This window comes from Rattus norvegicus, chromosome 15, assembly GCF_021556685.1.
Source record: "Rattus norvegicus strain SHRSP/BbbUtx chromosome 15, alternate assembly SHRSP_T2T, whole genome shotgun sequence".
NCBI lineage: Eukaryota > Metazoa > Chordata > Mammalia > Rodentia > Muridae > Rattus > Rattus norvegicus.
Window position 1 is genome coordinate 14,339,419 of NC_141548.1, and position 24,761 is coordinate 14,364,179.

Genomic DNA, 24,761 nt, shown 5'->3' on the forward strand with positions numbered 1-24,761 from the left:
AAACCACACTAGGGCAGAACATGGTCAAAGTGAAAACTTAAGGTTTTTTTTTTTTTGGAGAGTCAGTTGTGTTAGATGGTGTTTTGGTGTGGCAAAAACATGAAGAAGTGTTTTCCTGAAGTAGACACAGGTACGAGACTAAGGCAGACTTGCAAAGAAATGTTTCACGGAAGCAGACACAGGAGAGAGGAAATTTTGCTAAAACAAACACATGAAAGGACATTGTGCTGAAAGATAAGTTCGAGGTTGAGCTCCATTTGTCACGATGGTTGGATGCACATGACGAAGACACATGCCGACTCAAGGCATTGGGAGGACAAGTGATGTTTGGAGGGTATGAGTAGAACTCCATGGAGTAATGGAGAGAGAGTTTGATTTGCTGGTACAGCTAGCTGTGCAATGCTTGTGGGTCTCACATCTTTGCTGATCTTCACTGATCTTTACTTCCCTGAAGCATTTAAGAGCCACCATCAAAATATGATTTGAAAAAAAATTAAAGTTACACATGATCACCAGATTCACAAACCTGTCTTCACTGATAATCCAGGAAAACTCAAAGATGTCAGGATGGGGTCAAGCTTTTAGAAAAACAGAGAAGCATGATAGACCTCTTGCTTCACGGAAGCTCTCAGTGCCTAAGCCACACTCCTCAGAGTCTCAGCTCAAGCTGATCTCCTACTGGAATCCCTGTATCCCCTGTACTCATGGCAGCTTTCTCAGGACCATTTGTTTCTTCCTTTTTTAAAAAAAGCTTTACATTTATCACATATATTTTCCTTTCTTGACTTCACATCATGGTTGTTATAATAAAAAATTTTCACCTAATTGAGTTCTATCAATACTAATTTTATATAAGCTAACATTTCTTGAGTAATTAAAATTTTAGGATTATTTTCTTAAGTTTCACTTACAAGAAATTGCTTCGCTGAGGCAAGAACACTAGAAGTGCTATTGAGCTCTCAAAGTAACAGTTAGATCCAAAACAAACCTTTCTATTTGAATGGCATACTCACACATTACAGCTTGGGGGTTATAGAAATGGTTACTGTAATAAAATATTTGGTCAGAGCAGCTCAAGAAAGAAAGGGTTAATGTTGGTTGTTGTATGAGTGGATGTAGCCCATTATGTTGGAGAAGGTATCATTCAGAAGTAGAAGGCTGATTTCCAGGACTAAAAGATACATGAATGCTGGTGGTCAGATCACTTCTCTTCATTCAGTCTGGAAGTTAAAGTGGATTATCCTACCCGAACCAAGTCAGTCCAGATAACACTTCTCAGACATTCCAAGGATGTCTCCCTGATAACAAATCCTGCCAAGCTTACAATCAATATGATGTGTCACAAATCTCTCTGTCAACTTGACATGCAAATATATCACTTTGATGTTATAACATTTCATCATCCCCAAAAGCTCATGACCATGATATAATTTACAGTGTACTTTGTCGTCTCTAAAATTCCCCAGAGACTTTAACAGTCCTAACGCTGCTTAAAATTCCAAAGTCCAAAGTCCAAAGGCCATCTTCCTTCAGCCTCTGTGTGGATTCCCCACATTCTCCATTCTCTTTCCCAAATAGCCTGATCAGCTTTGAGAACATGTCTACGGGTGAACCCTGCCCTGACTGACTGACTCCAATGCTTCTTTGCCACACTAGAAAACTGACTGCCAATCATAACTGCTGATTCAGAAATCTAAGGGGACCACTGTCAGAGAACGCAGTCAGAGGAATTCTGTTGTAAACTTGATATTATATGATCTTGGCCAGAACCATTTTTCTCTCCTGGTTACTACTGTTAGACAGCTACTGCACCAAAGGAATCCAATGGGGATGAAGTATAGTAATGGCCTGGCTTGAGCCGGGTCGCCACAGAAGTCTCTCCCACCCCATCTTCCAGATAACCTTTGTGCACTCCACAGTAAGAGTAAAAGCCAGGAGCTCCCAGCACATCTGTGTCCTTCTCAGCTCCTGGCTTTTGGGACAGACAAACTAATGATCTAGAATTTCTAACTTTCAGGAACCATCACAAGCATGGAAATCCAGTTGTTCCCAGAGGCTCCCAGCTCCTGATCCCCATACCTGGAAGGCCAGTTTCTTTCTGCTCCTTCACTCCTGCACTCTCCATTCTCTCTCTCTCAAATATCCTAATCAGTGTCAACAATATCTACATTGGTGAACCTTATCGACCCTGAAGGAATACTCCACAGGCAGTTGGTGTCACCATGACACTGGTGACATCACAGAAGGTGCTAAGGTTCTTCAGGATACAAGAGAATGTCCAAAGAAGGAACTGCTGCTGCTGTCACTGGGAAGTGTCCTGGCCTACTGTCTCAAGTCATACCCAGCTTGAGGCTGGGAAGGAAAGACAAGAATCCAGATAACATTTGATCTCAAGGTTTATTCACTATAATGACAAGCATCAGTTCATAACACCTGCGTGGGGTGCCTGACTCAGAAGCAAGAGGCACGCTCATAAGCAAGACTCTCTAGCTCAACGTCAAGCATCAACTCACAGCATACACAATGGGTACCGGACGCAGAAGCAAGTGGCAGAGAGGCTCACAGGCAAGGCTCAAAGTCTGTCCATTGCTTGGACGTCTCAGGTGGCAGCTCTTTTCTCTGGATCCTCTTATCTCTATGCAGCTAGGGTAGCAGTCAGTTGTCCTCTGGTTGGAGAACCAGAGACAGTCTTTACTGTGACAGTATCAGGGTCTCTGCCTGCCTGCTGTGAGCCTCTTCTTTAGCTACAAAGGGTGGTCCTTCTCTAGCATTCCATGGGGTCTGGAGAGAAAGCCAGACAGCATGAAGGTCTTCATGGTACAGCATCAGAATCTTTGGCTGCCTGCTGTAAGCCTCTGCGTTTATTAGCAACAATGGGTGGTCCCTCTGTAGCATTATATCATTGCACAATGCTTCACCTTATCTGCTACACACGGAATTGATATGAGCTGGAGAGCTGACAGTGAGCTGTGAGCTCCTCACTGTAACTTACAACACAGTCCTGCTCTTATTTCTTTTTTTTTTTAACTGTGTCCCCTAAGCTTGGGTATGCTGTGCCTTCATTGTCATTAATTTCTTTATTTCTTTTTTTTATTTTTTTTTATTAACTTGAGTATTTCTTATATACATTTCGAGTGTTATTCCCTTTCCCGGTTTCCGGGCAAACATCCCCCTCCCCCCTCCCCTTCCCTATGGGTGTTCCCCTCCCATTGCCGCCCTCCCCCCATTGCCGCCCTCCCCCCACCAGTCTAGTTCACTGGGGGTTCAGTCTTAGCAGGACCCAGGGCTTCCCCCGTCCACTGGTGCTCTTACTAGGATATTCATTGCTACCTATGAGGTCAGAGTCCAGGGTCAGTCCATGTATAGTCTTTAGGTAGTGGCTTAGTCCCTGGAAGCTCTGGTTGCTTGGCATTGTTGTACATATGGGGTCTCGAGCCCCTTCAAGCTCTTCCAGTTCTTTCTCTGATTCCTTCAACGGGGGTTCTATTCTCAGTTCACTGGTTTGCTGCTGGCATTCGCCTATGTATTTGCTGTATTCTGGCTGTGTCTCTCAGGAGCGATCTACATCCGGCTCCTGTCGGTCTGCACTTCTTTGCTTCATCCATCTTGTCTAATTGGGTGGCTGTATATGTATGGGCCACATGTGGGGCAGGCTCTGAATGGGTGTTCCTTCAGTCTCTGTTTTAATCTTTGCCTCTCTCTTCCCTGCCAAGGGTATTCTTGTTCCCCTTTTAAAGAAGGAGTGAAACATTCACATTTTGATCATCCATCTTGAGTTTCATTTGTTCTAGGCATCTAGGGTAATTCAAGCATTTGGGCTAATAGCCACTTATCAATGAGTGCGTACCATGTATGTCTTTCTGTGATTGGGTTAGCTCACTCAGAATGATATTTTCCAGTTTCAACCATTTGCCTACGAATTTCATAAAGTCGTTGTTTTTGATAGCTGAGTAATATTCCATTGTGTAGATGTACCACATTTTCTGTATCCATTCCTCTGTTGAAGGGCATCTGGGTTCTTTCCAGCTTCTGGCTATTATAAATAAGGCTGCGATGAACATAGTGGAGCACGTGTCTTTTTTATATGTTGGGGAATCTTTTGGGTATATGCCCAAGAGAGGTATCCTGCTCTTATTTCTTATTAACATGCTCTCTACCTACCTGCTAGCTAGCTATCCACAAATTGACTATATGGTGACATGCCCTTCCTAGGAGCATCTCCTGGGACACAGAGGGAAACCCTTCAGCACCTGCCAAAGCTAGAGATGGAGTTCATTTTTCATATCTCATGTACACACAGAATTTAGGCCACAAGCTACTTGCTAAGGTACTTGCTCTCACAGCTAATCCATCTGAGTTGCCTTAAGGCTGGAAGAAGCAGCCTCTGATTACCACCTCAAAGTGACAGCAGGAAGCTAGAGAAAGCAACCTTTAGGGAAGTGGCTCTGTGTTGAAGTACAGGGGGAAAAGGGGAAGGGGACATATCTCTACCCTTTGTTCTCCCGTACTTGTAAGACTCTCAGAGCCTGTGTTCACATGGTGAATAGCCCACTTTGAGTCTGCACATAGGTCTACATGCATATGCACTAGGAACAATTATCTGGCTTAACTCACTATTTGTTACTATCTTACCGGGTCATGGAAAGTTTAAGACAAAGTTAAAATTTTGTTTAGAAAAACCCAGTCAATGCCTTATCTCCTGTTTTTGCACCTGGGATCCTGCGGTGTATATCTTCTTTATGACCTTCAGTTAATGGTTCCTGTAACCCCTTGGAACGTGCCCTAAGTTTTAGAGGTCTGCCGGTTATCTCAGATGCAATTAAGCAGTTCTGTTATAAGAGGTATCAAATGTCTCTATCTCCCTTGCTATTCTGAACAATGGTAATCCTTGCATGTTGGATGTTTCTGCAGAATACATGCTCTTTGTTTTTTACCCACTATCTGAGTCTGGGGTCTTCCCTCACTGATTTTTGAACCCTTACAGAGATTCCATTTTCTTTCATGTTTTATTCTTACCCATGCGAAGTTGAGTGCTGACTTTCTAAACACTGTGAAGGAATGATCTTTGCTCCTTAAGATTCATACACAATCAGATAAGTAAAGCTGAGATATTCAGGATGATGAGAAGAGGGGATGACGATTACCTTGAACTGTGCAACCACTTGGGGAAGATCCTGAGACTGTTAGAGCCTGTGAGGAGGAATCAATGACAAAGAGAAACCATGTATATAGTGAAGACAATTTCCCCCAGAGCCTCAACAGAGCTTGCTCCAGCCATGGAGCTGTTAGTGAAGTGCCAAGGACCAGCCTATGCTTAGAGAGGGTTTCTGGGAGAAGGAAGTACCGACTGAAGTCAAATTGGGATTGAAATCAAACTGTGGGACCAAGCATCATGGGAGGCTAGGTTTTGATGAGATGGCTTCTGCTCTCTCTCTCTCTCTCTCTCTCTCTCTCTCTCTCTCTCTCTCTCTCTCTCTCCCCCCCCCCGTGTGTGTGTGTGTGTGTGTGTGTATGTGTTTTCTCCTCTGCCCCTGATAGATTTTTCTTGTTATTTTTAAAAAAAGTCTCTGCTTAGTAAAACAGCTCTCTCTGCTAGTAAATATTCTAAAAGCTATCTGGATAGCTCACAGGTTTCTGACGAAAGCCAGAAAAGCTGAACAAAGGTGTGTAGCAATGGGCCATGGGGAACTGGGGGGTAGCAACCAAAAAACCCCAGATCCCAGGAAAGCAAGAGCCTCCCAGGACCCACAGAGGGATGACATTAGCTGAAATACCCAACAAAGGGGAGGGAAAACCTGTGGAGACCATATCCAGAGGTTAGGCATGGCTCCCCATTTGACGAATAGGGCCACTCACTCATCTCCAAAATTTTAACCCAGAATTGCTCCTGCCTAAAGGAAATACAGTGACAAAGAGTGGGACAGAGACTGAAGGAAAGGCCATCCAGAGACTGCCCCACCTGGGGATCCTTCCCACAAGCAGACACCAAATACAGACACTATTACTGATGCCAAGAAGTGCTTTGCTGACAGGAGCCTGATACAGCTGTCTCCTGAGAGACTCTGCCAAATCTTGACCAATACTGATGCAGATGCTCAAAGCCAAGCATCAGACTGGTCACAGGGACCACAATGGAGGAGTTAGCGGAAGAACTGAAGGAACTGAAGGCGCCTTATCTGGCATCAGTGGGAGGAGAGGCCCTTGGTCCTGTGAAGGCTTGATGCCCCAATGCAAAGAAATGCTAGTGCTACCAGTGCGGCAGGAGAGGGTGGGAGCTGGGGGTGCACTCTCATAGAAGCAGGGTGAGAAGGGATGTGATAGGGGATTTGCAGAGGGGAAACCAGGAAAAGGGATAACATTTGAAATGTAAATAAATAAAATATTCAATTAAAAAATATAAATTAATGCCCAATACAGCCCTGCCAAACAAGGCATGTTCCCTAATTTATCTTAAATACATAGTGGTGCTTTTCATAATTCTGAGAGAGAGAGAGAGAGAGAGAGAGAGAGAGAGAGAGAGAGAGAGAGAATAAACAAACAAAAACAAATTATTGGCTCTTTGAACCAAGTCAGAAATCTGTTAGAAAAAAATTCTTGAAGAGCTGTGTTTGCTCTTCAGAGGTCTATAGACAGTTTACCTTTCGGTAGAGAAAATTCTAAAGAACTTCTACTGCTTTCTGCTAGCTCATCTCATGCAAACCCAGGATTTTATTTACACATCAACTCAGTCGTTCACTTCAGGTTTTCTTTTGATTATATTGTGAATCAGCATCTGAGCACCCCAGCCCTTGATTCTTAGGAGACAACAAGCATTCATTTTATTTTAACGTTGCAAAAAAGAATTCACAGATAGGCCAGCGCCCGTTAAGCACAGAGCAAAACCTAGATTGGTTGGGACCCTACCCAGAAATTACCATTTATACCACACCTGAGCCTAGCCTTCCTCTGCCCTTATGTGATGCTGAACTTAGGAATCTGTCTGTCTTTGTAAGCATAAGCAAACAAACTTAGGTGGGTGGGATCTCCTACAATCGCCACTCCCTGAATCATTTTATCTCCTTCCTAAGTGATTTTCTAGTAAGTTGGCGCACGGTGCAGCTGCTTTTGTTCCTTTAGATTCACAAAACCTCTCATATAATTCATAATGCATCCTTAATTTTTGCATAATTAAGAAATTATGTATTTTCGAGGCGGCGATGTGCACGGCCGGAGAGACACGGAGGAGGAGACATGAGCCGGCGGGCGCCCAGACGGAGCGGCCGTGACGCGTTCGCACTGCAGATGCGCGCCCCAGCCTCGGAGCGCTGACCCCGGTCCCGCCAGCCTCGCGGCCCGGCCGCGGCGCCTCAGCCGCAGCCCCCGCCGTGCATGCTGCCCCTGGACTGAACCGGCTGCCCACGTCCCGCGAACGCCCAGACGGCCCTCCCGTCCGCCCGCTTCAGTCCAGCTTCCCCGCACCGGCCGGGCGCCTCCGGCACCGCGGTCGCCCCACAGCCCCCGCGCCGGCTCGGAGGGCGCAGCGCTCGGGAGGAGCCGCGCGGGGCGCTGATGCCGCAGGGCGCGCCGCGGAGCGCCCCGGAGCAGCAGAGTCTGCAGAAGCAGCCGGCGAGGAGGGAGCAGCAGCAGCAGCGGCGGCGGCGGCGGCGGCGGCGGCGGCGGAGGCGCCCAGTCCCGGCCGCGCGGAGCGGACACGTGCAGGCTGGGCTAAGAGCCGCCGCCCCCCCCCCCCCCGCCCCGCGATGTATTCAGCGCCCTCCGCCTGCACTTGCCTGTGTTTACACTTTCTACTGCTGTGCTTCCAGGTTCAGGTGTGGGCAGCCGAGGAGAACGTGGACTTCCGCATCCATGTGGAGAACCAGACTCGGGCTCGCGATGATGTGAGTCGGAAGCAGCTGCGCTTGTACCAGCTCTACAGCAGGACCAGTGGGAAGCACATTCAAGTCCTGGGCCGTAGGATCAGTGCCCGTGGCGAGGACGGGGACAAGTATGCCCAGCTCCTAGTGGAGACGGATACCTTCGGGAGTCAAGTCCGGATCAAGGGCAAAGAGACAGAGTTCTACCTGTGTATGAACCGAAAAGGCAAGCTCCTGGGGAAGCCTGATGGTACTAGCAAGGAGTGCGTGTTCATTGAGAAGGTTCTGGAAAACAACTACACGGCCCTGATGTCAGCCAAGTACTCAGGCTGGTACGTGGGCTTCACCAAGAAGGGGCGGCCTCGCAAGGGTCCCAAGACCCGCGAGAACCAGCAAGATGTGCACTTCATGAAGCGTTACCCCAAGGGACAGACTGAGCTGCAGAAGCCCTTCAAGTACACCACAGTTACTAAGCGATCCCGGCGGATCCGCCCCACTCACCCCGGCTAGGTCCGGTCACACTCACCCCCCCCCCCCCAGAGAACTACATCAGAGGAATATTTTTACATGAAAAATAAGGAAAAAAACTATTTTTGTACATTGTGTTTAAAAGAAGACAAAAACTGAACCTAAAAGTCTTGGGGGGAGGGGTGATATGATCCCACTGTTGACCTGAACCCCATGACGAAGGACTCACACAAGGGGACCACTATCAACCCACAGGTGCTTGCCTCTCTCTAGGAGGTGACAATTCAAAACTCATCCCCAGAGGAGGACTTGAACGAGAAAACTGACGCTGCGAGAAACCAAAGTCCTTTCCCCCCCAAAGGTTCTGAAAGCAAACAAAACAAAAACAAAAACAAAAACAAAAACAAAAAAAAGGAAAAGTAGTGCCCTACCCCCACCCCCTCCCTGCCCCAGACTCCAACAAGAATCGCTCTCTGGTTTGCAGTCATTTATTTATTGTCCACTGCAAGCTGTCCCGCGACACCGTGCAGGGAAGGCGCCCCTGAAAATTCTCCGCGCCTCGACCTTCCGACGACAGACGCCTCGTCCAATCATGATGGCCTGCCTTGCCCGCAGTTCTGGAGGATGCTGCTATGGACCTTCCGTGACTCACGTGACCTAGTACACCAATGATAAGGGAATATTTTAAAACCAGCTATATTATATATATTATATATATAAGCTATTTATTTCACCTCTCTGTATATTGCAGTCTCATGAACCAAGTATTACTGCCCCAACAATTAAAAACAACCCACAAATTATTTAAAAAAAAAGAAATTATGTATTTTCAAACTCATGTATTTAAAGCTCTATCCCAAAGCCTTAAGGGTCGTCCTGAAGGTCCCAGTGTTTACCATTTTTCTGAGACATGGACATACCTTCAACTACTAGACTCTGCTGTTTCTAATTATCATGGAGTCATTAATGTTAACAGGGATAATGTTCATCTGAGGAAAAGAGCCCTCTGTTGCTAATGGGTCCAAAAATACATACATTATTATACAAATAAGCCTTATGCCCACAACAGCCATCGACATTCATGGAGGGTCACAGCTGGGCCCTGTCCCAAGAGTAGGAATCATGTCACTGTCCCCACAAGGGTCATATGGGTCTCACTAATGAAGATGTGGTAAGCTATTCACTGGTCAAGCTGGAGACAGCTGAGCACTGTGTCAACAAATTCAGTCCCTAAGACATCAAAAGCAAATGCTCACTGGAGGCATATTCTTAGCATTTCTTCTAGGCTCTGCCCAACAGTTGTTACCTAGCAACAGCCAGATAGGAGCCTGGATGCTATAAAAGGACTGTTTCACCTCTTAAACTCTCTCTCTCGTTCTCTGTCTCTCTGTCTCTCTGTCTCTGTCTCTGTCTCTCTCTCTCTCTGTCTCTCTCTCTCTGTCTCTCTCTGTCTCTCTCTCTGTCTCTCTCCTCTCCTCTCCTCTCCTCTCCTCTCCTCTCCTCTCCTCTCTCTGTCCCTCTTTCTCTCTATCACCTCTGCCCCATGCGTTTCTCTCTCCTCTTTCTGTCCCTTTTGGTCCCCTATCAAGTTCTTTGCCTCTGCTCCCTTCTTGACCCTCCTCATGCCCCAAAATAAACTTCATTTTATACTTGACCCATTATATGCCTGTTACCTCAAAGAGGGATGCTGCAGCATGAGCCCGCTAAGGCATCCCCTCCTACCACATCGTGCTACCACAATACAAAACATATTCCAAACCTTGCATCAGGGGGCTTAGAAAAGAATATTGGTAAGCAAAAGGTCAGCTTGGGTTATGGAGAAGTATCATGAGTAGATAAAAATACAAACACAAACAAAACATTGCCAATGAAAGGGCACACAGCCATGGGCTAGAACACGTATATCAGTGCTAGGTGCTTCAACCAGGGAACAAAAGCCAGATTCCCTGGTCCAGAGTCATGTGTGACAACTGACATGCTCTTGATAAGGTGACAAATTAATAAACAAGTTCAAAGAGAAAAGGCTCAATAGTTAAGAGCATTGACTGCTCTCTTCCTGAGGTGCTGAGTTCAATTCCCAGCAACCACATGGGGGTTCATAACTATTTGTAGTGGGATCCGATGTGGGATCTGATGCCCTCTTGTGGTGTGTCTGAAGACAGGTACAATGTACTTATATATACATTAAATAAATTAACTAGTAAATCAATGAATAAATAGAAAAGGTGACACTACTAGTTTGGGGGACAACATCCATTAGCAAACCACAAGGGCAGGGAAGCAGCAGACAAGGGAAGAGACTCAGAGTTCTCCCACCACACTGCTTGATTAAGTCTCACCTCACCTGTCTTCCTGTTTATCCTGACAGTCCCTGGAAAGAGGAGACAGGCCATTGTCAACCTGGAATGCATGTTTTCCAGATCTCTGAATATGTTTATCCAAAGCATTTTCCTTGAACCCTAAGTCTGATGATGGTGATCTGTGTCTTTTCAGATGTCGAGTTTCTAATCCAGTAGAGTTGGATGTCAAACCTATTTCTAGATAGGGTCTTATAGACACCAGCAAGTAGAGGCCAAATGAGAGTTTAAAAGAAAATCATGTTCATAAACTGATATGAAATGAGTCTTTATGGACATAAAGGTTGGAGAGAGGAATACACAAATACACACACACACACACACACACGTGGGGGAGGCAAGGAGAAGACAGAGAGAGGGGGGAGGGAGAGAGGGGGAGAGGGGGAGAGGGAGAGAGAGAGAGAGAGAGAAATATGTTTTGTGCCAAAACATGAAGCCAGAGATAAAGTTGTGAATCTAGGATGTGAGTTATAGAAAGAAGATCGCCTGCAAATACCAGCAACTAAGAAAGGCTTGGGTCCAGTTGCATCATTTGGGACTTTAGACAGCTTGGCCTTTGGGGGGGGGATATTTACATTTCAAATGTTATTCCTTTTCCCAGTTTCCTGTCCATAAACCTCCATCCTACCCTCCCTTTCTTCTATGAGGGCAGTACCCCACCCATCCACCCACCCCGTCCAACCTCCCAGCCATGAAATTCCCCTACACTGGGGCATAGAGTCTTGGAGGGACCAAAGGCTTCTCCTCCTACTGGTGCCCAACAAAACCATCCTCTGCTACATATGAAGCTGGAGCCATGGGTCTGTCCATGTGTACTCTTTGGATGGTGGTTTAGTCGCAGGGAGCTCTGATTGGTTGGTATTATTCTAATGGGGTTGCAAAACCCTTCAGCTCCTTCAATTCTTTCTCTACCTCCTCCAATTCATTGGTTCTCAGTTCATTGGTGGGCTGTGAGTATCTGCCTCTGTATTTGTCCTGTTCTGTCAGAGCCTCTCAGGAGACAGCTATATCAGACTCCTGTCAACATGCACTTCTTGGCATCCACAATAGTGTCTGGGTTTGGTGGCTGTATATGTATGGGCTGGATCTCCAGGTGGGGCAGGCTATGAAAGGCCATTCCTCCACTCTCTGCTCCAAATTTTGTCTCCATATTTCCTCCTGTGAATATTTTTGTTCCTCCGTCTAAGAACAACTGAAGCATCCACAATTTGGTGATCCTTCTGCTTGAGCTTCATGTGGTTCGTGAATTGTATTTTGGATATTGCAAGCTTTGGGCTAATATCTACTTATCTGCGAGTACATACCATGTGTGTTCTTTTGTGATTAGGTTACCTCACTCAGGATGTTATTTTCTAGTTCAATCCATTTGCCTATGAATTTCATGAAGTTGTTGCTTTTAATAGCTGAGTAGTATTCCACTGTGGAAATGTACGACACTTTCTGATCCATTCTTATGTTGAGGGACATCTGGGTACTTTCCAGTTTCTGGCTATTATAAATAAGGCTGCTATGAACATAGTGGAACATGTGTCTTTGTTATATGTTGGAGTATCATTTGGATATATACTCAAGAGTGCTATAGCTAGGTCCTCAAGTAGTACTATGTCCAGTTTTCTGAGGAATTTCCAGACTGATTTCCAGAGAGGTTGTACCAGTTTGCAATCCCACCAACAATGGAGGAGTGTTCCTCTTTCTCCACATCCTCACCAGCATCTGCTGTCACCTGAGTTTTTTATCTTAGCCATTCTGACAGGTATGAGGTGGAATCTCAGGGTTGTTTTGGTTTGCATTTCCCTGATGACTAAAGATGTTGAACATTTCTTTAGGTACTTCTCAGCCATTTGATATTCCTCAGCTGAGATTTCTTTGTTTAGCTCATTTTAATAGGTTTATTTGATTCTCCGGAGTCTAACTTCTTGAGTTCTTTGTATATGCTGGATATTAGCAATCTGTCACATCTAGAATTGGTAAGGATCTTTTTCTGTTGGTTACCATTTTGTTCTAATTACAGTGTCTTTTACCTTACAGAAGCCTTGCAGTTTTATGGGGTCCCATTTGTCGATTCTTGATCTTAGAGCATAAGTCATTGGTGTTTTGTTCAGGAAAATGTCCCCAGGGCCCATGTGATAAAGACTCTTCTTCACTTTTTCTTCTATTAGTTTGAGTATATCTGATTTTATGTGGAGGTCATTGATCCACTTAGACTTGAGCTTTGTACAAGGTGATAAGAATAGATCAATTTGCATTCTTCTACATGCTGACCTCCAGTGGAACCAGCACCATTTGTTGAAAATGCTATCTTTTTTCCACTGGATGGTTTTAGTTTCTTTGTCAAAAATCAAGTGACCATAGGTACGTGGGTTCATTTCTGAGTCTTCATTTCATTGATCTACCTGCCTGTCTCTATACCAATATCATACAGTTTTTATCACTATTCCTCTGTAATACTGCTTGAGGTCAGGGATGATGATTTCCCCAGAAGTTCTCTTACTGTTGAGGATAGTTTTTGCTATCCTGCATTTTTTGTTATTCCAAATGAATTTGCAAATTGCTCCTTCAAACTCTATGAAGAGTTGAGTTGGAATTTTGATGTGCATTGCATTAAATCTGTAGACTCCTTTGGGAAGATGGCCATTTTTACAATATTAATCCTGCCAATCCATGAGCATGGAAGATCTTTCCATATTCTGAGATCTTCTCAACTTTCTTTCTTCAGAGACTTGAAGTTTTTATCATACAAATCTTTCACTTGCTTGGTTAGAATCACACCAAAGAATTTATATTATTTCTTACTATTGTGAAGGGTGTCATTTCCCTAATTTCTTTCTCAGTCTGTTTATCCTTTGAGTATAGGAAGGCTACTGATTATTTTGAATTAATTTTATATCCAGCCACTTTGCTGAAGTTGCTTATCAGCTGGAGGAGTTCTCTGGGGACACTTAAGTGTACTATCTTATCATCTGCAAATAGTGATATTTTGACTTCTTCCTTTCCAATTTGTATCCTTTTGACCTCCTTTTCTGTTCTGATTGCTCTGACTAGGACTTCAAGTACTGTATTGAATAGGTAGGGAGAGAGTGGGCAGTGTTGTCTAGTCCCTGACTTAAGTGGAATTGCTTCAAGGTTCTCTCCATTTAGGTTGATGTTGGCTACTGGTTTCTGTATATTGCTTTTACTAAGTTTAGATATGGTTCTTGTTCCTGATCTCTCCAAGACTTTTAACATAAAGAGATATTGAATTTTGTCAAATGCTTTCTCATCATCTAATGAGATGATCATGTGGTTTTTTTCTTTGAGTTTGTTTATATAGTGGATTACATTGATGGGTTTACGTATATTGAACCATCCCTTTATCCCTTGGATGAAGGGTCCTTGATCATGATGGATGATCATTTTGATGTGTTATTGGATTTGGTTTGTGAGAATTTTTTATATTGATATTCATGGGGGAAATTGGTCTTACATTCTCTTTGTTGGGTCTTTGTATGGTTTAGGTATAAGTGTAATTGTGGCTTCATAGAAGGAATTGGGTACTGCTCCATCTATTTGTATTTTGTGGAATAGTTTGGACAGTATTGGTATTAGGTCTTCTATGAAGGTCTGATAGAATTCTGCACTCAGGCCATCTGGTCCTGGCCTTTTGGGTTGGGAGACTTTTAATGACTTGTTTCTATTTCTTTAAGAGTTATGGGAATGTTAAGATGGTTTATCCAGTCACAATTTAACTTTGATACCTGGTATCTGTCTAGAAAATTGTCATTTCATCCAGATTTTCCCGTTTTCTTGAGTATAGGCCTATGTGCTAGGATCTGATGATTTTTTTTAATTTTCTCAATTTCTGTTGTTATGTCTCCCTTTTCGTTACTGATTTTGTTAATTTGGATACTCTTTCTGTGCCCTCTGGTTAGTCTGGCTAAGGGTTTATCTATATTGTTGATTTTCTCAAAGAACCAACTCTTGGTTTTGTTGATTCTTTGTATAGTTCGTTTTGTTTCTACTTGGTTGATTTCAGCCCTGAGTTTGATAATTTCTACTCCTCTTGGGTATATTTGCTTCTTTTTGTTCTAGAGCTTTTAGATGTACTGTCAAACTGGTAGTGTATGCTCTCTCCAGTTTCTTTTTGGAAGCACTCAGAGCTGTGAGTGTTCCTCTTAGAACTGCTTTCATTGTTTCCATAAATTTAGGTATGTTGTGCCTTCATTTTCATTAAATTCTAAAAGGGCTTTAATTTCTTTATGTCTTCCTTGACCAAGTTATCATTGAGTAGAGCATTGTTCAGCTTTCATGTATATGTGGCCTCTCTGTTGTTTTTGTTTGTTATTGAAAAACAACCTTAGTTCGTAGTGATCTGATAGAATGCACTATTATTTCAATATTCTTGTATCTAATGAAGAATGTTTTGCGACTAATTTTATGCTCAATTTTGGAGAAGGTACAATGAGGTGCTGAGAAGAAGGTATATTCTTTTGTTTTAGGATGAAATGTTCTATAAATATCTGTTAAGTCTATTTTGTTCATACCTTCTGTTAGTTTCTCTAGGTCTCTGTTTAGTTTCTGTTTCCATGATCTGTCTATTGGTCTGTTGAAGTCTCCCACTATTGTTGTGTGAGCTGCCATGTGTGCTTTGAGATTTAGTAAGTTTTTTTTATGAATGTAGGTGCTCCTGAATTTGGAGCATAGGTATTCAGGATTGAGAGTTCATCTTGGTAGATTTTCCTTTGATGAATATGAAGTGCCCTTCCTTATCTTTTTTGCTAACTTTTGGTTGAAAGTCACTTTTATTCGATATTAGAATAAAAAAATAGATATATAGAATTTTGAACTCCGGCTTGTTTCTTGGGACCATTTCTTTGGAAAAATTGTTTTCCAGCCCTTTACTCTGAGGTGTATTTTCCTGTATGCACCCAAATGCTGGGGCCTCTTTACTTATCCAGTCTGTTACTCTATGTCTTTTTTAGGGGAATTGAGTCCATTGATCTTAAGAGATATTAAGGAATAGTGCTATTGTTTCTTGTTATTTATGTTGTTAGAGGTGGAATTATTTTTGTTTGTCTCTCTTCTTTTGGTTTTGTTCCAAGGAGATTTCTTGATTTTTCTAGAGTGTAGTTTCCCTCCTTATGTTGGAGTTATCCATCTAATATCCTTTGTAGGGCTGGATTTGTGGAAAGATATTCTATAAATTTGGTTTTGTCATGGAATATCTTGGTTTCTCCATCTATGCTAATTTAGAGTTTTGCTGGATTTAGAGTTGGGCTGGTATTTGTGTTCTCTTAGGGTCTGTATGACATTTGCCCAGGATCTTCTCGCATTCATAGTCTCTGGTGAGAAGTCTGGCGTAATTCTGATAGGCTTGCCTTTTTATGTTACTTGACTTTTTCCCCTTACTGCATTTAATATTCTTTGTTTAGTGCATTTGATATTTTGACTATTATGTGATGGGAGGAATTTCTCTTCTGGTCCAATCTATTTGGAGTTCTGTAGGCTTCTTGTATGTTTATGTGCATCTCTTTCTTTAGATTAGGGAAGTTTTCTTCTATAATTTTTGAAGGTATTTATTGGTCCTTTAAGTAGGGAATCCTCACTCTCTTCTATACCTATTATTCATAGGTTTGTTCTTCTCATTCTGTCCTGGATTTCCTGGGTGTTTTGGGTTAGGAACTTTCTGCGTTTTGCATTTGACTGTTGTGTCAATGTTTTGTATGGTATCTTCTGCCCCTGAGATTCTCTCTTCAATCTCTTGTATTTTGTTGATAATGCTTGCTATGATTCCTGACCTCTTTCCTAGATTTTCTATCTCCCTTTGCGATTTCTTTGTTTCTATTCCCATTTTTAGATCTGGGTGGTTCTGTTCAATTCCTTCACCTCTTGGTCGTGTTTCCTGTACTTCTTTAAGGGATTTTCGTGTTTCCTTTTTAAGGGCTTCTATTGTCCTCTATTTCTTTAATGGAGTTATTCATGTCCTTAAAGACCTCTATCATCATCATGACTTGTGATTCTTAAATTAAAATCTTGCTTTTCTGGTGTGTTGGAGTATCCAGGGCTTGCTGTAGTGGGGGAACTAGGTTCTGATATGCCATGCAGCCTTTGTTTCTGTTGCTTTGCTTCTTACCCTTGCCACTTCCCATCTGCTTATCTCTGGTGTTAGCTGGTCTTGCTGTCTCTGACAGTGACTTGACCCCTCTATAAGCCTGTGTGTCAGCATACCTGGAGACTGGCTTTCTCCTGGCAGGATCTGGGTACAGAGAGCTGTGTCAAAAGGTTACCTCTGGGTGCAGGCAGAAACTGGAAGGATCTTGTCCCAGTCTGCTCCTAGGTGCCTATGTCCAGAGTGCTCAGGTACCTCAGAGCAGACGTGGTGTTCTTACCTCTGCTCTCAGGTGTGTCAACACTCCTCAGCTGGCCTTTACAGTTATGAAACTTCACACTTCCATGATCAAACCTCAGCCTGGAAAATTTGGTTACTGTAGCCTAGACAAAAACATACAGAACCAACTCATCTATCTGCCTGCCTCTTATAACACTGATCTCCCTTAGAGAAGAGGTTGAATGGTTTTCCAAATACTCTGAGATCCAGCTGACAAAGGACACCATGCTTTATCTGCAACCCTTGGCACCTTTTTGGTATTCTGGAAGTGAACTGACATATGAAATTTTGTGTAGCTGGTTCTCAGAGTTCAGATTTCAGGCTCCCCTTCTGTGAAAATCAACTCTCCCATGTCTTGACAGGAAGAGAAGTATTTCAGTGGTCAGCTGATGGCTTCTCCCTCTATTCAGAGAGCTCATTCACAGCTCCACAGCGTACAGCTTAGCTTCAGAGCCCAGAAGTCTGGCCTCAAATGCCAGGAGAAAAATGGCACAGTTCACAGAGATAATGTAGACATTCCAGGGCATTTCCTTCATGTCCTTGCTTTCAAGTGCATGTAATTCTTTTTGGAAGGGTACCTTGTGGGTATAACATTCTGACTCTGCCCCATTCATAGTTTATAGTTTTTTTGAACAGGTTCACACAGAATTTTAATAGCAATGTGTCCCTAAATTTGCATGAAAACACACACACACTCACACACACACACACACATACACACAGAGAAAGAGAGAGGGGGGAGGGAGAGGGAGAGGGAGAGGAGAGATGCACAATGAAGGAAGGATAGGACAGTGGATCTAGAAGATAAGGTGTGAAGGGTGTGAAGGGTGTGAAGGGGCAGCTCAGTCCCACTTCCTCCAGGAAGCTTCCCATCTCCTGCCCAGGACTCACGGCACATTCCCCTGGGCCATTTATTTCTTCTTTTTTAAAACCAAGACTGAAGGCCAGTTTCCTTCTGCCTCCCTCTTGTCTTCCTGAATTCTTCATTCTGTCTTTCAAGTAGCCTGATCAGCCTCAACAATCTGTACATTGCTGAATCCTACAGATACTGAAGGGATACCCTACAGGCAGGTGGTGTCACCACAACACTGGTGACATCACAGAAGGTGCTAGGGTTCTTTAGGATACAAGAGAATGTCCAAAGAAGGTACCGCTGCTGGTGTCACTGGGAACTGCCCTGGCCTACCTAACTCTCCCCAAATTGACTAGATGCTGAGGTGTTCTTTCCAGGAGCCTCCCCTGTGATACAGAGGGAAACCATTCAGCACCTCCTCCTGTCAATGCTAGAGATTTCTCTGTTTGATAAGAAGTCAAGTGCTTTATAAGGGGAGAGTTGGCAAGGACCTTGTCATGAGTAGGAGATCTTTATTAGAACCCAAAGGTCTAGGGACCTAGATGGGTGGAAGGTTCTTCTGGATAATAAGTCTGTTACGGGGGTCCATTCTTGTGATATACAGGCCAATTTCTAATATTTTCCCCATTTCCCAGAGGGTCTGTCTTTCTTCCAGACCTTTAATTTTATGACCATTGGATTGCATTTTCTTATTGTGTATTCCTTGAGAGGGGACTTTCTTTCTCTGTGTTCATCCATGTATCTTCAGGAAGCCTTTGTTTTACTGTCCCAAATTTTGCAATGAACACTCCTTTATTATTGCCAACATAGAAGGCCCAGATGCAGGGCGAATACAAATTGTAAACTTTGTGTTCCTACTTCAAAAGATAAACTCCCACATTATCTCTGATACAACCAGATACTTAAAGTAGGCATCAATGAGCAGAGGTCAACATGGAATATGGGTTGTTGGACTATAGTCATATTAGCTATCACTTCTCAAATATCTACCTTCCTGAGTTCCCAGGTGCAGGCATGAGGCTTTGGTGGCTGGACCCTGATTCTATATTTATAACAAACATGAGACTCAGGAGGACAAGCAGGGAATAGAAGGGTCTGAGGTCTGATAAAACTTCTATTTAAGTGTATCCATAAGTTCGTAAGGCTGTCCATTTAGCACTGTGATCTGTGCCTTCTGCATTCTTAACCTGTATGTGCTGAATTTTTAGTATAAAGCCACCTAAACTCACAGCTGTAGGAGTGGAAACAAATCACTCTGTATGTCCTTTCCAAATTGAGCCATGCAATATCACTATCGTCAGTCTCAAACAAGGGGAAATTGGTGGGTAGACTCAGAGCTCTACTGGGTCAATCAGATAGTGCAGTGAATAGACTTTATGGAAAATGGAAGACCTATATGATGAGAAGGAAATGGTTAAGATTTCTACCAACTGATGTTCTCTGAGCCTGGGAATCAATGGGGAAGGTCTTCCAAATGTATTAGAAAGATGAATCCCTCCCTATATGAAACCCGGGAGGCTCAAATTGAGAAGAAGGTTTATCTACCCTTTACCAGACTCTAATGAGAGTTTTTCTAGTATTTCCTCTAATATCCTGTTCATTATTTCCACTGCCCCATAATTCTGAGGTCTGTATGCACAACGAAGTTTCCAATCTATGCATAAATCTTTTACTGCTGGTTGAGAGGTTTTAGCTATGATATCTGAGCTATTGTCTGACACCATTCCTAGGGAGTGGCAGAATTGGAGGACCAGTTCCTGGAAGGGCTTTTTATCTACTATTTGAATAGTTTCAGTCCAGTGGGGAAAGCTTCTACACACCCAGAAAAGATATCTATAAAAATTAGCAAGTACTATTATCCTCCCCTTACAGGCTAGATTTTGGTGATGTCTGTTTTCCATAATTCACAAGAGTGTTGACCCATCATACGGATATCCCTTTGAGTAAAGGCTCTTTGATTTGCATTTATTGAGTATTAACCAGTCATATGACTTAGACATTTTATACCTGGCAGTCCTGTTTAGGTATTATATACATTGGTCTGAACACCTCAGAAAATTTTCTGGGCCCAGCAAAGTAGCCTAGTGAAGGTTGGTTAACTTCCCTTTCAATATTTTTGACATTCTGGTGTCCACGGCCAACCTGTGGATTCAAGCTATCCATTCCTTTTTTTTTTTTTTTTTGGTTCTTTTTTTCGGAGCTGGGGACTGAACCCAGGGCCTTGCGCTTCCTAGGCAAGCGTTCTACCACTGAGCTAAATCCCCAACCCCATCCATTCCTTCTTTTTGCATCCTTTATTTCCTCTTGGTTAAACCATGGAATCCTGGGCAAAACTGCATCAAGGGATGTCACCAGAATATCAGTAGGCTCTGCTGGTCTTGGGGCCACTTTTTGGGCAGCCAGGTCAGTGTTCTGGCTAACTCTTGTCTTAAGAGAGTCATCTCGTTGTCTAGGATGTCAACTCATGGGGGAATCCAAATAGCCTGTAGGATAACCAAGACTTCCTCTTTGTTTTTAATATCCTTTTCCCCCCAGAAGTGAGGAGCCCACTTTCCCTACAGATTATACCATGGATGTGTGCAGTAGCAAAAGCATAGTAACTGTCCATGTATATAGTGATAGACTTTCCTTTTCCCTATCTGACAGTCAGGGTGAGAGTGATCAGTTCTGTTCTCTGGGCCAAGGTACATGGCCCTAAAGTTTGGGTCCAAATCATTTCAGTTATAATAACCAGTAAAGTCCATGTGTGCATGGTCCCATCACTGTAGAGCACTGCATCAGAATCTTTTAGGAAGTTATTCATTAGGTCTAGATAGAACCTCTTGACCATGGTTGCTACCTCAAGACAAATCACAGATGAGCATCTAGGGCTCATCATCAGCAAGAACACAACAGGATCAATCACAATTGGTTGCTCAAATTGGACCCTAGGATTGTCCAGTAGTAGGGCATGGTACTAGGTCATATGAAAATTAAACAGCCAGCATTCTGACGTTCCTTGGAGGAGGGCTCCAACTGCATAAGGTGCTATGAGTATAAATACTGACCCAGAGTTAACTTCTCTGCTTCTTTTAATAAAATAGTGGTAGCCATTACAGCTCTTAGACAACTTGGCCACCCCGAGGCTTCAGGGCCCAAAAGCTTGGACAGGTATGACACAGAGCATTTTCATGACCCTAAAGTTTGTGTTTAAACAGCTTTTGCAATACAATTTACTTCATGGACAAACAGATGAAAAGGTTTGAGACATCTTGAAGTACTAGGGCTGGAGCCAAAGTCAGATGTCTTTAAAGCCTAAAACACCTTTTGTTTAGTCTCAGCCCAGATTAGGAGCTCAGTGCTGGTGTATAGAGGCTTTGCTATTTCTACAAACCCTGGGATCTAGGGGACGCAATACCTAACCACACTGAGGAACTCTACAAGCTGTCTCTTAGTCTTTGTAGTTGGGATGTGAAAGGTGGCAGCAGCAATCCTTCTCCAAGACAAGCTCCTTTGCCTCCCCTCAATTGCTAGCCAAGATATGTAGCCTCTGATATACAAAGTTGGACTTCCTTATCTGATATTCCATAGGTACAAACCTCTTGCAGCAGTCCCTCAGTGACCCCTTTACAATCTAGTTCAGGTTCAGAAACTAGGAGGAGGTCATGAACACATTGTAAGAGGATGGTTCTGGGAAACTTCTGACAGGAGGTCAGATCAAAACGTCTCTCATCACAGAGCTGGAGAATTTTTAAATCCTTGGGAGAACCTGGTCTAAATACATTGCCTACTTTAACCTTCCTTTGATTCTGTCATTTAAAAGTAAAACTAGGTTTTATCACCTCTGCCAATGGGAGAAGAAACAATGTATCTTTCTGGTCCAGGACAGTCTACCCCTGTTTTCCTGGAGGATCCTACTCATGAGTATATGGGCTTGGAACTGTGGAGTAGATAATCTCAAGTCTCTTATTCACTTCCCTCAGATCTTGAACTGGTCTATTGTTAGGGATTGGTTCTAATGCTTTGCCTTAGTTTGGCTCCCCAAATCTGATGGGAATCTACATGTCCAGTTGCTGAGGATCCCTATCTCCCATTGGTTTTTGATTAATCAATAAAGAGACAAAGACAATGACTGGGTAGAGTGAAAGAGGGAGGACTTTCAGGATTCCTGGACAAGAAACATGGGGGAGATAAAGAAGGATTTCCACCATGAGACAGGCATAGGATGGAGTCACCATGATAGGGAAGCAGAGGGATGAGACTTAAAGACCTGCTGACGTGTAAGAATCTGGGAAAGGGGCCCCTTGTGTCTAGGGTAGCAAAGATAAAATATAGATTTAGAAGGTGTTAACTCGGGAGGAGAGTATGTACAATGGAAGTGACCAACCATTGAACTGGTCAATGCATATCAAAATTAAGCTGACGTGTGTGTGTGTGTGTGTGTGTGTGTGTGTGTGTGTGTGTGTGTGTCTGTCCATGTCTGTGTCTGTGTCTTTTCATTCGTGAATCCAGAGAACTCTGGTAGGTGGCTGGAAGCACAGTCACTCACTGGAAGCCAGAGCAGATTAACAATTAACCACTATAGTATGTAATCAGAGCATAGACAGGAGGAATGCATTCCAGGGAGACTGGCAGGGCACCAGGATACCTGTCTCTCTAAGCCAGTAATATGGAATATAGTTCCTGTTTTTTTAATCTGACAAGGGTAACTGAACTGGTTAGTTGAACAATTATAGGAACTCACTTTAGGGCCAGTACTAGGGGCTTAGTTTCTACCCATATCCTTGGGAATCTTTGCTAAAAATCTGAGAAAGTCCATCTGTATTTTTGATTTGGAGCAAGACTTTCAGCCAAAAGATATTCTTTTGACAGATGACAAGACACATCTCTATCTATCTATCTATCTATCTATCTATCTATCTATCTATCTATCCATCCATCCATCTATCTATCCATCCATCTATCTTTATATCTATTTATTTATCTATCTGCATTTTTTTATCTGGAAGTCTAAGTGTGTCTCGCTATTCGAGATGACAGTACCTTTCAGTTTAAGCAAGAGGTCTCATTACAGCAGGGGATAGCTGCAATCAGACATGACCAATAACATATGAGTTATTGTCCCCTTCTCTAGGCCAATGGAATGGGTGGTAGTCTAGAGATGGTAAGGGAGTTTTTGTTGCACTTTGGACTACAATCTTTTGATCAGTCAGTTGGCCTAGGGGATTCTTAAAGAATGAAAATATCAACCTAGTGTCTATTAAGTAGTCAATTGCTTCATTGTCAACTTTAAGTATTACCTTAGACTCCTGGGGACTTAAAGTGTAGAAGTATGGTTGATGTCACTTTTAAAGCTATAGTTCTTACAGGGCCTTATACTTCCAATTAGAGTACTTACCTTTCCAACTTCCTTTTTCCTTTTCCATACAGTAGGGACATTGGCCTTTCTCTGTTGTGGCTTGCTTGTCTCCTGGCCCCCTTCTTGCCTGTTGCACCAGACTTGTTTATTACTCAAACTTTCTCATAAGAATGCCACTATGGCCTTGGTAAGTCTCTTGTCCATTTGGCTTTCAATTATTTCTGTTATTAAACACATTATGAGCTACCTTCAGACACTGAAACCTAGTCATACTTCAAATCCCTCTAAATTTTGTAACTTCTAATATCTGGGGCCAAGTGAGTGGCAAGAGCAATGTGGAATACTAGCTGATTCTCCAATGCATCTGGGTCTATGAGGGTATAGGCATGATAAGCCTCTAGGGGGCACTATAGGGATACAGGAGGATGCACTGAGTCCCCTTTGTGACCTTACTGACCTCTGACAGGTTTGTGGGCTGCTCAGAGTTTAGCCAGAAAACCTGGCAATAGATGTCTAACACTTCATTTCCTTGGCCAGGACCCCAGTGCCATTATGTTGGATGGAAACACACTCTCAGTATGCAGCATTATCAGTCAGAGATCTTTCTGACCCAGTGCCACTTTTTTGGTTTCCAATTTTATTCAGTCCCTTTCTTCCAATGTGAACTCAATGGCCAGTAACTGTTGGCAAGCATGCCAAGCAGTGTTATGGGTATTAAAAAGTCTTTAAAACAGAGAAGGGTGTGTGAGGCTTCTCAAAGAAGGGAGTGACTGTGAGCTCCAGTTGTACAGGTTACTGGTCCAGAAGGGAACATATATAATAAGTAAGGTTTAGGGATTCTCGGACCCTTTGGCTGAAAAAGACCCTTGTGAGTCTAGGAACATAGAGGAGGGGGGACCATGAAGGTTTAAGTGACGTTGGGAATATTCAGGGAACAAAGAGAATAATTAGAGCCACTGCAGGTGTGCCAGGGAGACACTGTAGGGAAAGAAAAGGAAAAGTTTCCTAGGATGAAGCTGATGCCCATGACGGGGTCACCGTTCTTCCAGGAAAATAGGGCAGTGGTAGTTCTTCCACCTCTGGATCGATGGATAGAATTTTTGTTTCCTTTTTTTTTTCCTTTGGGGCTTAGTTACCAGAACTTTAATACCAATTTTAAGGGAACAGGTCCTAAGCCACAAAGAAGGTTACTATAATAAACTTAACTGAACATCTATGTAAGGAAACTGATCAGGATGGCCAAAAGTTCCTATGACAATCAGACATAGTGTTCTGCTGGCAAAAACAGACACATAATATAAAGCAATGGGATGTGCATGTACAAGTGACCCTTGTGAATACCCTGGATGATTTCCTTCTACAATACTTCCTTAACAAATTCAGCTACCGCTTTTAGCAGATACAGCTTAAGATTTTTGACCAATCAACTTGCTATAGCCTTAATATTTACCACTGTCCATAAGACACATTAATTCATAGCCATGTGCATGTTCAGTTGAAGTTGTAATTAAACAAATAATTGCATCTT

General features: G+C 43.1%; 1 long non-coding RNA gene and 1 pseudogene across 2 annotated transcripts; one reads left to right on the plus strand and one right to left on the minus strand.

Moving 5' to 3' along the window:
• The first annotated feature begins 7,719 nt into the window (after positions 1-7,719).
• On the plus strand, positions 7,720-8,431 carry LOC148000830 (fibroblast growth factor 18 pseudogene; annotated as a pseudogene). Its single transcript, XR_015638239.1, has one exon. The product of XR_015638239.1 is annotated as a fibroblast growth factor 18 pseudogene (transcript).
• A 360-nt stretch (positions 8,432-8,791) lies between these two features.
• Positions 8,792-18,099, minus strand: LOC148000831 (uncharacterized). Its single transcript, XR_015638240.1, has 3 exons — positions 17,934-18,099; positions 10,666-10,721; positions 8,792-8,978 (listed from the first exon to the last, which is right to left on the minus strand). It is a non-coding gene; the product is annotated as an uncharacterized LOC148000831 (long non-coding RNA).
• Positions 18,100-24,761: the final 6,662 nt, after the last annotated feature.